This window comes from Dromaius novaehollandiae, chromosome 30 (genome assembly GCF_036370855.1).
Source record: "Dromaius novaehollandiae isolate bDroNov1 chromosome 30, bDroNov1.hap1, whole genome shotgun sequence".
Lineage (NCBI taxonomy): Eukaryota > Metazoa > Chordata > Aves > Casuariiformes > Dromaiidae > Dromaius > Dromaius novaehollandiae.
In genome coordinates, this window is record NC_088128.1 from 203,001 (window position 1) to 214,513 (window position 11,513).

At 66.1% G+C, this 11,513-nt stretch overlaps 1 protein-coding gene across 1 annotated transcript in view; it reads right to left on the reverse strand.

The window, feature by feature from the left end:
• RNF40 (ring finger protein 40) overlaps positions 1 to 11,513 on the reverse strand; it is a 79,545-nt gene that overhangs the window by 37,842 nt on the left and 30,190 nt on the right.

Consider the following 11,513-nt stretch of genomic DNA (forward strand, 5'->3'; position numbering starts at 1 on the left):
GGGACATGGAGGGACATGGGGGACATGGAGGGACATGGGGGGGACATGGGGGGACATGGGGGACATGGAGGGACATGGGGGACATGGGGGGACATGGAGGGACATGGAGGGACATGGGGGGACATGGGGGGACATGGGGGACATGGGACATGGAGGAACATGGGGGACATGGGGGACATGGAGGACATGGAGGGACATGGAGGGACATGGGGGGACAAGGGGGGACGATGGGACATGGAGGGACATGAGGGGAAGGGAGGGACATGGGGGACATGGAGGGAGGGGCATGGGAGAGGGACATGGACAGGGGACATGGAGGGAAGTGGGGACATGGAGTGGGACATGGAGGGACATGGGGGACATGGGGGACATGGAGGGACATGGAGGGACATGGAGGGACATGGGGGACATGGGGGAAAGGACATGGAGGGACATGGGGGGACATGGAGGGACATGGGGGGACATGGGAAGGGACATGGGGGGACATGGGACATGGAGGAACATGGGGGGGACATGGGGGACATGGAGGGACATGGAGGGACATGGAGGGACATGGGGGACATGGAGGGACATGGAGGGACATGAGGGACATGGGGGACATGGAGGGACATGGGGGGACATGAGGGGACATGGGGGACATGGAGGGACATGGAGGGACATGGGGGACATGAGGGGACATGGAGGGACATGGAGGGACATGGAGGGACATGGGGGACATGAGGGACATGAGGGACATGGAGGGACATGGAGGGACATGGGGGACATGGGGGACATGAGGGACATGGGGGACATGGGGGACATGGGGGACATGAGGGACATGAGGGACATGGGGGACATGGAGGGACATGGAGGGACATGGGGGACATGGGGGGACATGGAGGGACATGGGGGGACATGGGGGACATGGGGGGACATGGAGGGACATGGGGGACATGGAGGGACATGGAGGGACATGGGGGACATGGAGGGACATGAGGGACATGGGACATGGGGGGACATGGAGGGACATGGGGGACATGAGGGACATGGGGGGACATGGAGGGACATGGAGGGACATGGAGGGACATGGGGGACATGGAGGGACCTGGGGGGACATGGGGGACATGAGGGACATGGAGGGACATGAGGGACATGGGGGACATGGAGGGACCTGGGGGGACATGGGGGACATGGAGGGACATGGAGGGACCTGGGGGGACATGGGGGACATGGAGGGACCTGGGGGGACCTGGGGGGACATGGGGGACATGGAGGGACCTGGGGGGACATGGGGGACATGGAGGGACATGGAGGGACCTGGGGGGACATGGGGGACATGGAGGGACCTGGGGGGACCTGGGGGGACATGGGGGACATGGAGGGACCTGGGGGGACCTCGGTGTCCCCACGTGTCCCCACGGGTCCCCGGGGCAGGTGGGGGCATCGCTCTTCGCCAGCAACATCGGCTCGGGGCACTTTGTGGGGCTGGCGGGGACCGGGGCGGCCGGCGGCATCGCCGTGGGCGGCTTCGAGTGGAACGTGAGTCCCCAAATACCCCCAAATACCCCCAAAATACCCCCAAAATACCCCCGAACACCCCCAAATACCCCCAAAATACCCCCAAAATACCCCCAAATACCCCAAAATACCCCCGATACCGCCAAATACCCCCCAGGTACCCCAGATACCCCCAAAATACCCCCAAAATACCCCCGAATACCCCCGAATACCCCAAAATACCCCCAAATACCCCCAAAATACCCCCGAATACCCCAAAATACCCCCAAAATACCCCCGAACACCCCCGAATACCCCCAAAATACCCCTGATACCCCCAATACCCCCCAAATATCCCCGATACCGCCAAATACCCCCCAGATACCCCAGATACCTCCAAAATACACCCAAAATACCCCCCAAATACCCCCTAATACCCCCTAATACCCCCAAAATACCCCCAAATACCCCCGAATGCCCCCCAATACCCCCAAAATACCCTCGAATTCCCCCGAATACCCCCAAAATTCGCCTGATACCCCCCGATACCCCCAAATACCCCCGATACCCCCAAAATACCCCCCAGATACCCCAGATACCCCCAAAATACACCCAAAATACCCCTGATACCCCCAATACCCCCAAATACCCCCGAATGCCCCCAAATACCCCCAAATACCCCCAAAATACCCCCGAATTCCCCCGAATACCCCCAAAATTCCCCTGATACCCCCTAATACCCCCTGAATATCCCCGCTACCCCAAAATACCCCCACGACCCCCCCCCAAATACCCCCCAGTACCCCCAAATACCCTCCAACAACCTCCCAGATACCCCGATAGCCTAAAATATCCCCCGATAGCCCAAAATACCCCAAAATACCCCCAACGCCCCCAAATACCCCCTGATATCCCCCAAATACTCCCCAAATACCCCCGATATTCCCAAATACTCCCCAAATACCCCCACAATACCCCCCAAGTAGCCCCTGATACCCCCAAATACCCCCAAATACTCCCCAAATACCCCCCAGACCCCCAAATACCCCCTTGATACCCCCCAGTACTCCCCAAATACCCCCACAAACTGCCCCAATACCCCCAAATGTCTCCTGACACCCCGGAATACCCTCAAATTCTCCCCAAATACCCCCACAACCCCCCCAATACACCCAAAATACCCCCACAAACCCCCCAAATACCCCGTGACACCCCGAAACACTTGTGATATTCCGCAAACACTCCCCAAATACCCCCACAAACTGCCCGAATATCTCCTCATACCCCCAAATACCCCCTGATACCCCCAAATTCTCCCAAAATACCCCCACAAACCCTCCAAATACCCCCGAAATACCCTGATACCCCCAGTACCCCCAAATGCTCCCAAAATACCCCCACAACCCCCCAAAATACCCCCTGACACCCCCAAAATCATCCGATACTCCCCAAATACTCCCCAAATACTCCCCAAATACCCCCAAATACTCCCCAAATACCCCACAACCCCCCGAAATTCCCCCTGACACCCCAAAATACCCCCTGATACCCACGATATCCCCAAATGCTCCCCAAATACCCCCACGACCCCCCCAATACCCCACTGACACCCCCAAATACCCCTGATACCAGCAACACCCCCAAATACCCCCCTGATACCCCCAAATACCCCCCTAATACCTCCAAATACCCCCCTTATACCCACAATACCACCAAATACTCCCCAAATACCCCCAAATACTCCCCAAATACCCCCACGACCCCCCCAATACCCCACCGACACCCCCAAATACCCCCTGATACCAGGAACACCCCCAAATACCCCCACAACCCCCCCAATACCCCACTGACACCCCCAAATACCCCCTGATAGCAGCAACACCCCCAAATACCCCCCTGATACCCCCAAATACCCCCCTTATACCCACAATACCCCCAAATACTCCCCAAATACCCCCACAACCCCCCCAATACCCCACTGACACCCCCAAATACCCCCTGATGCTGGCAACACCCCCAAATACCCCCCTGATACCCCCAAATACCCCCAAATACTCCCCAAATACCCCCACAACCCCTCCAATACCCCACTGACACCCCCAAATACCCCCCTGATACCCCCAAATACCCCCAAATACTCCCCAAATACCCCCACGACCCCCCCAATACCCCACCGACACCCCCAAATACCCCCCTGATACCCCCAAATACCCCCAAATACTCCCCAAATCCCCCCCCAAATCCCCCCCGTACTCTCAATCCCCCACCCCGAGACCCCAAACGTAGCCCCGCCCACTCCCCCAAGCCCCGCCCCTCGCTCTTGGCCCCGCCCCCCTGACCTCTGTGCCCCCCCCCCCCGCCCCCAGGCCATGTTCATCGTCCTGCTCCTGGGCTGGGTCTTCGTCCCCATCTACCGCAGCGCCGGGGTGAGCCGGACGCCTGGGCCCCTGCCCCGGGGGGGGTGGGGGGGGCCCGGACGCCTGGGCCCCCTGGGGAGGGGACACCTGGGACCCATGGGGTGGGGGGCACCCGGACGCCTGGGCCCCATGGGGTGGGGACACCTGGGTCCCCTGGGGGTGGGGGGGGGGGGACACCCGGACGCCTGGGCCCCCTGGGGTGGGGACACCTGGGCACCCTGGGTGTGGGGGGGGGGACACCCGGACGCCTGGGCCCCCTTTGGGGGTGGGGAGCCTGCCCGGATGCCTGGGCCCCCTGGGGAGGGGACACCTGGGCCCCCTGGGTGGGGGGGGGCACCCGGACACCTGGGCCCCCTTTGGTGGGGACACCTGGGCCCACTGGGGTTGGGGGGGGGCACCCGGACGCCTGGGCCCCCTGGGGAGGGGACACCTGTGACCCATGGGGTGGGGGGCACCCGGACGCCTGGGCCCCATGGGGTGGGGACACCTGGGTCCCCTGGGGGTGGGGGGGGGGACACCCGGACGCCTGGGCCCCCTTTGGGGGTGGGGAGACTGCCCGGACACCTGGGCCCCCTGGGGAGGGGACACCTGGGCCCCCTGGGGTGGGGACACCTGGGTCCCCTGGGGTTGGGGGGGGGGGGACACCCGGACGCCTGGGCCCCCTTTGGGGGTGGGGAGCCCGCCCGGACACCTGGGCCCCCTGGGGTTGGGGGGGAGTGGGGGGGGGGGCACACCCGGACGCCTGGGCCCCCTGGGGTGGGGGACACCCGGACGCCTGGGCCCCCTGGGGTTGGGGCGGGGGGGGGGGGGGACACACCCGGACGCCTGGGCCCGCAGGTGATGACGATGCCCGAGTACCTGCGGAAGCGCTTCGGGGCGGGGGGGGGGGGGAGCCCGCCCGGACGCCTGGGCCCCCTGGGGTGGGGGACACCCGGACGCCTGGGCCCCCTGGGGTTGGGGCGGGGGGGGGGGGACACACCCGGACGCCTGGGCCCGCAGGTGATGACGATGCCCGAGTACCTGCGGAAGCGCTTCGGGGTGGGGGGGGGGGTGGGGAGCCCGCCCGGACGCCTGGGCCCCCTGGGGTGGGGGACACCCGGACGCCTGGGCCCCCTGGGGTTGGGGGGGAGCGGGGGGGGGGGAGACACACCCGGACGCCTGGGCCCGCAGGTGATGACGATGCCCGAGTACCTGCGGAAGCGCTTCGGGGGTGGCCGCATCCAGCTCTACCTCGCGCTGCTCTCGCTGCTGCTCTACATCACCACCAAGATCTCGGTCCGGGGGGGCACCTATGGGGTCTACGGGGTCCTATAGGGTCCATGGGGGTCCTATGGGGTCTACAGGGGGTCCTATGGGGTCTATGGGGGACCTATGGGGTCTATGGGGTCCTATAGGGTCTATGGGGGTCCTATGGGGTCTACGGGGTCCCTATGGGGTCTATGGGGTCCTATAGTGTCTACAGGGGTCCTATGGGGTCTACGGGGTCCCTATGGGGTCTACAGGGGGTCCTATAGTGTCTACAGGGGTCCTATGGGGTCTACGGGGTCCCTATGGGGTCTACAGGGGGTCCTATAGTGTCTACAGGGGTCCTATGGGGTCTACGGGGGTCCTATGGGGTCTACGGGGTCCTATAGGGTCTACGGGGGTCCTATGGGGTCTATGGGGGACGTATGGGGTCTACGGGGGAAGTATGGGGTCTACGGGGGTCCTATGGGGTCTACGGGGTCCCTATGGGGTCTACAGGGGGTCCTATAGTGTCTACAGGGGTCCTATGGGGTCTACGGGGGTCCTATGGGGTCTACGGGGTCCTATAGGGTCTACGGGGGTCCTATGGGGTCTATGGGGGACCTATGGGGTCTATGGGGTCCTATAGTGTCTACAGGGGTCCTATGGGGTCTACGGGGGTCCTATGGGGTCTATGGGGGACGTATGGGGTCTACAGGGGACGTATGGGGTCTACGGGGGGTCCTATGGGGTCTATGGGGGATCTATGGGGTCTATGGGGTCCTATAGGGTCTACGGGGGGTCCTATGGGGTCTATGGGGTCCTATAGGGTCTACGGGGGTCCTATGGGGTCTACGGGGGATCTATGGGGTCTACGGGGGTCCTATGGGGTCTACGGGGTCTCTATGGGGTCTATGAGGGTCCTATGGGGTCTATGGGGTCCCTGTGGGGTCTATGGGGGGACCTATGGGGTCTACGGGGGATCTATGGGGTCTACGAGGGTCCTATGGGGTCTACGGGGGACCTATGGGGTCTACGGGGGACCTATAGGGACTATGGGGGTCCTATGGGGTCTACGGGGGACGTATGGGGTCCACAGGGGGTCCTATGGGGTCTACGCGGGTCCTATGGGGTCTACAGGGGACCTATGGGGTCTACGGGGTCCCTATAGGGTCTACGGGGGTCCTATGGGGTCTACGGGGGATGTATGGGGTCTACAGGGGAAGTATGGGGTCTACAGGGGGTCCTATGGGGTCTATGGGGAACCTACGGGGTCTATGGGGGTCCTCTATGGGGTCTACGGGGGATCTATGGGGTCTGGAGGTCCCCTATGGGGCCCGGGAGGTCGCTATGGGGCTTGGGGGTCCTCTATGGGGTCTGGAGGTCCCCTATGGGGTCCAGGAGCTCGCTATGGGGCTCGGGGGTCCCCATGGGGTCTGGAGGTCCTTGAGATGTTCCTCAGGGGGTCTGGAGGTCCCCTATGGGGCCCAGAGGCCCTCGGGGGGCTCCCCGTGGGGCCCAGCAGGTCGCTATGGGGCTTGGGGGTCCTCTATGGGGTCTGGAGGTCCCCTATGGGGTCCAGGAGGTCGCTATGGGGTTTGGGGGTCCTCTATGGGGTCTGGAGGTCCCCTATGGGGTCCAGGAGCTCGCTATGGGGCTCGGGGCTCCCCATGGGGTCTGGAGGTCCTTGAGATGTTCCTCAGGGGGTCCGGAGCTCCTCCATGGGGCCCAGAGGCCCTTGGGGGGCTCCCCGTGGGGCCCGGCAGGTCGCTATGGGTCTTGGGGGTCCTCTATGGGTCTGGAGGTCCCCTATGGGGTCCGGGAGGTCGCTATGGGGCTCGGGGCTCCCCATGGGGTCTGGAGGTCCTTGAGATGTTCCTCAGGGGGTCCGGAGGTCCCCTATGGGGCCCGGAGGCCCTCGGGGGGCTCCCCGTGGGGCCCGGGAGGTTGCTATGGGGCTTGGGGGTCCTCTATGGGGTCTGGAGGTCCCCTATGGGGTCCAGGAGGTCGCTATGGGGCTTGGGGGTCCCCTATGGGGTCTGGAGGTCCTTGAGATGTTCCTCAGGGGGTCCGGAGGTCCCCTATGGGGCCCAGAGGCCCTCGGGGGGCTCCCCGTGGGGCCCGGCAGGTCGCTATGGGTCTTGGGGGTCCTCTATGGGGTCTGGAGGTCCCCTATGGGGTCCAGGAGGTCGCTATGGGGCTCGGGGCTCCCCATGGGGTCTGGAGGTCCTTGAGATGTTCCTCAGGGGGTCCGGAGCTCCTCCATGGGGCCCAGAGGCCCTCGGGGGGCTCCCCGTGGGGCCCGGCAGGTCGCTATGGGGCGCGGGGCCCCCCAGCGGGACTCCGCCCCCCAACCCCGCCCCCCGGCTCCGCCCCCCAGGTCGACATGTACTCGGGGGCCCTCTTCATCCAGGAGGCCCTGGGCTGGGACCTCTACCTCGCCGTGGGGGCCCTGCTGGGGGTCACCGCCATCTACACCGTCACCGGTAGGGCGGGGCCGAAGGGGGGCGGGGCCCCCGAGGGGGGGCGGGGCCGGAAGGGGGCGGGGCCGAGTGACGTGGGCGGGGCCCGCAGGGGGCCTGGCGGCGCTGATGTACGCGGACGTGGTGCAGACCTTCGTCATCCTCGCCGGGGCCTCCGTCCTCGCCGGCTACGGTGGGACTGGGAGGGCACTGGGAGGGCACTGGGAGGGGGCTGGGGGGAACTGGGAGGGTTTGGGAGGGCACTGGGGGGAACTGGGAGGGCACTGGGGGGAACTGGGAGGGTTTGGGAGGGCACTGGGAGGCACTGGGAGGGTTTGGGAGGGCGCTGGGAGGAACTGGGAGAGCACTGGGGGGAACTGGGGGGAACTGGGAGGGCTTGGGAGGGCACTGGGGGGAAATGGGAGGCACTGGGAGGGTTTGGGAGGGCACTGGGGGGAACTGGGAGGGTTTGGGAGGGCACTGGGAGGCACTGGGAGGGTTTGGGAGGGCGCTGGGAGGAACTGGGAGGGCGCTGGGGGGAACTGGGGGGAACTGGGAGGGCTTGGGAGGGTACTGGGAGGAACTGGGAGGGTTTGGGAGGGCACTGGGGGGAACTGGGAGGGACTGGGAGGCACTGGAAAAGTTTGGGAGGGCGCTGGGAGGAACTGGGAGGGCACTGGGAGGCCCTGGGAGGGTGCTGGGAGGAACTGGGAGGGCACTGGGAGGCACTGGGAGGGTTTGGGAGGGCACTGGGGGGAACTGGGAGGCACTGGGAGGGTTTGGGAGGGCACTGGCAGGAACTGGGAGGACACTGGGAGGGTTTGGGAGGGCACTGAGGGGAACTGGGAGGGCACTGGGAGACCTCAGGAGGCACTGGGAAGCACTGGGAGGTTCTTGGAGGCACTGGAAGCGCTGGGAGGCACTGGGAGACCCTGAGAAGCACTGGGAGGCTCTGGGAGGCTCTGAGAGGCACTGGGAGATCCCGGGAGGCACTGGGAGGCACTGGGAGACTCTGGCTGGCACTGGGAGGCACTGGGAGGGCACTGGGAGACCCTGGGAGGTCCCAGGAGGCACTGGGAGACCCCGGGCAGTACTGGGAGGCACTGGGAGGCACTGCGAGACCGCAGGAGGCACTGGGAGACCCTGGGAGGCTCCAGGTGGCACTGGGAGGCACTGGGAGACACTGGGAGACACTGGGAGACCCCGGGTGGTACTGGGAGACCCTGGCAGGCACTGGGAGGCACTGGGAGGCTCTGGAAGCACTGGGAGGCACTGGGAGACTACAGAAGGCTCTGGGAGGCCCTGGGAGGCTCTGGGAGGACTGGGAGGGTATTGGGAGGCACTGGGAGACTCTGGAAGCACTGGGAGCACTGGGAGGCACTGGGAGACCCCAGGAAGCACAAGGAGGCACTGGGAGGCTCCAGGCAGCACTGGGAGCACTGGGAGGGCACTGGGAGCACTGGGAGGCACTGGGAGCACTGGGAGACTCTGGGTGGTACTGGGAGGCACTGGGAGACCCCGGATGACACTAGGAGGCACTGGGAGGCACTGGGAGACCCCAGGAAGCTCTGGGAGGCTCCAGGCAGCACTGGGAGCACTGGGAGGGCACTGGGAGCACTGGGAGGACCGCTGATGCCATCTCTTGGGGCGGGGGGCAGCGCTGAGCGCAATGGGGGGCTACGGGGGCCTGCGGGCCCGGTACTGGCCGCTCTGGGAGGCACTGGGAGCACTGGGAGGCACTGGGAGACACTGGGAGACCCCGGATGACACTGGGAGACCCTGGCAGGCACTGGGAGGCACTGGGAGACACTGGAAGCACTGGGAGGCACTGGGAGACCCCAGGAAGCTCTGGGAGGCTCTGGGAGGCCCCAGGTGGTACTGGGAGGCACTGGGAGCACTGGGAGCACCGCTGACGCCGGGTCTGTGCCCGGGGGGGCAGCGCTGAGCGCGATGGGGGGCTACGGGGGCCTGCGGGCCCGGTACTGGCCGCTCTGGGAGGCACTGGGAGCACTGGGAGCATCTGGGAGGCCCTGAGAGGCACTGGGAGACCCTGGGTGGTACTGGGAGGCACTGGGAGACCCTGGGAGGCACTGAGAGCACTGGGAGGCACTGGGAGACACTGGGAGGCACTGAGAGCACTGGGAGGCACTGGGAGACCCTGGGAGACACTGGGAGACCCCGGGTGGTAGTGGGAGACCCTGGGAGGCTCTGGGAGGCTCTGGGAGGCCCCAGGCGGTACTGGGAGGCACTGGGAGACACTGGGAGACCCCGGATGACACTGGGAGACCCTGGCAGGCACTGGGAGGCACTGGGAGACCCTGGAAGCACTGGGAGGCACTGGGAGACCCCAGGAAGCTCTGGGAGGCTCTGGGAGGCCCCAGGTGGTACTGGGAGGCACTGGGAGCACTGGGAGCACCGCTGACGCCGGGTCTGTGCCCGGGGGGGCAGCGCTGAGCGCGGTGGGGGGCTACGGGGGCCTGCGGGCCCGGTACCCGCTGGCACTGGCACCCAACGCCTCGGGACCCTGCGCCCGGCCCCGGCCCGACGCCTTCCACCTGCTGCGGGCGCCCGGCTCCGGCGACCTGCCCTGGCCCGGGCTGCTGCTGGGGCTGGCCGTGATCGCCGCCTGGTACTGGTGCACCGACCAGGTGGGCTGGGGGCACTGGGAGCACTGGGAGGGCACTGGGAGGGCACTGGGAGGGGTTTGGGGGTGCTGAGAGGGGTTTTGGGGACACTGGGAGAGGTTTTGGGGGCACTGGGAGGCACTGGGAGGACACTGGGGGGCACTGGGAGGGGTGTGGGGGCACTGGGAGGCACTGGGAGGGCACTGGGAGAGGACTGGGAGGCACTGGGAGGGCCCTGGGGGGGCTTTGGGGGCACTGGGAGGGGTTTTGGGGGGACTGGGAGGCACTGGGGGGCACTGGGAGGCACTGGGAGGGGATTTGGGGGCACTGGGGGGCACTGGGAAGGGACTGGGAGGGCACTAGGAGGCACTGGGAGGGGTCTGGGAGGCACAGGGAGGGGTTTTGGGGACACTAGGATGGGTTTGGGGGGCACTGGGAGGCACTGGGAGGGCACTGGGAGGGGTTTTGGGGGCACTGAGGGACACTGGGAGGGGTTTGGGGGCGCTGGGAGAGGTTTTGGGGGCACTGGGAGGCACTGGGAGGGGTCTGGGAGGCACTGGGAGGGCACTGGGAGGCACAGGGAGGGGTTTTGGGGACACTAGGAGGGGTTTTGGGGGCACTGGGAGGCACTGGGAGGCACTGGGAGGGGTTTGGGGGCACGACCTGCCCTGGCCCGGGCTGCTGCTGGGGCTGGCCGTGATCGCTGCCTGGTACTGGTGCACCGACCAGGTGGGCCGGGGGCACTGGGAGCACTGGGAGGGCACTGGAAGGGCACTGGGAGGGCACTGGGAGGGGTTTGGGGGTGCTGAGAGGGGTTTGGGGGCACTGGGAGGGGTTTGGGGGGCACTGGGGGGCACTGGGAGAGGACTGGGAGGCACTGGGAGGCACTGGGAGGGCTTTGGGGGCACTCAGAGGGGTTTTGGGGGGACTAGGAGGCACTGGGAGGGCACTGGGAGGGGTTTTGGGGGGACTGGGAGGCACTGGGGGGCACTGGGAGGCACTGGGAGGCACTGGGAGGGGTTTTGGGGACACTAGGAGGGGTTTTGGGGGCACTGGGAGGCACTGGGAGGGCACTGGGAGGGGTGTGGGGGCACTGGGAGGCACTGGGAGGGCCCTGGGAGAGGACTGGGAGGCACTAGGAGGGCCCTGGGAGGGCTTTGGGGGCACTGGGAGGGGTTTTGGGGGGACTGGGAGGCACTGGGAGGGCACTGGGGGGCACTGGGAGGCACTGGGGGGCACTGGGAGGGGTTTTGGGGACACTAGGAGGGGTTTTGGGGGTACTGGGAGGCACTGGGAGGCACTGGGAGGGG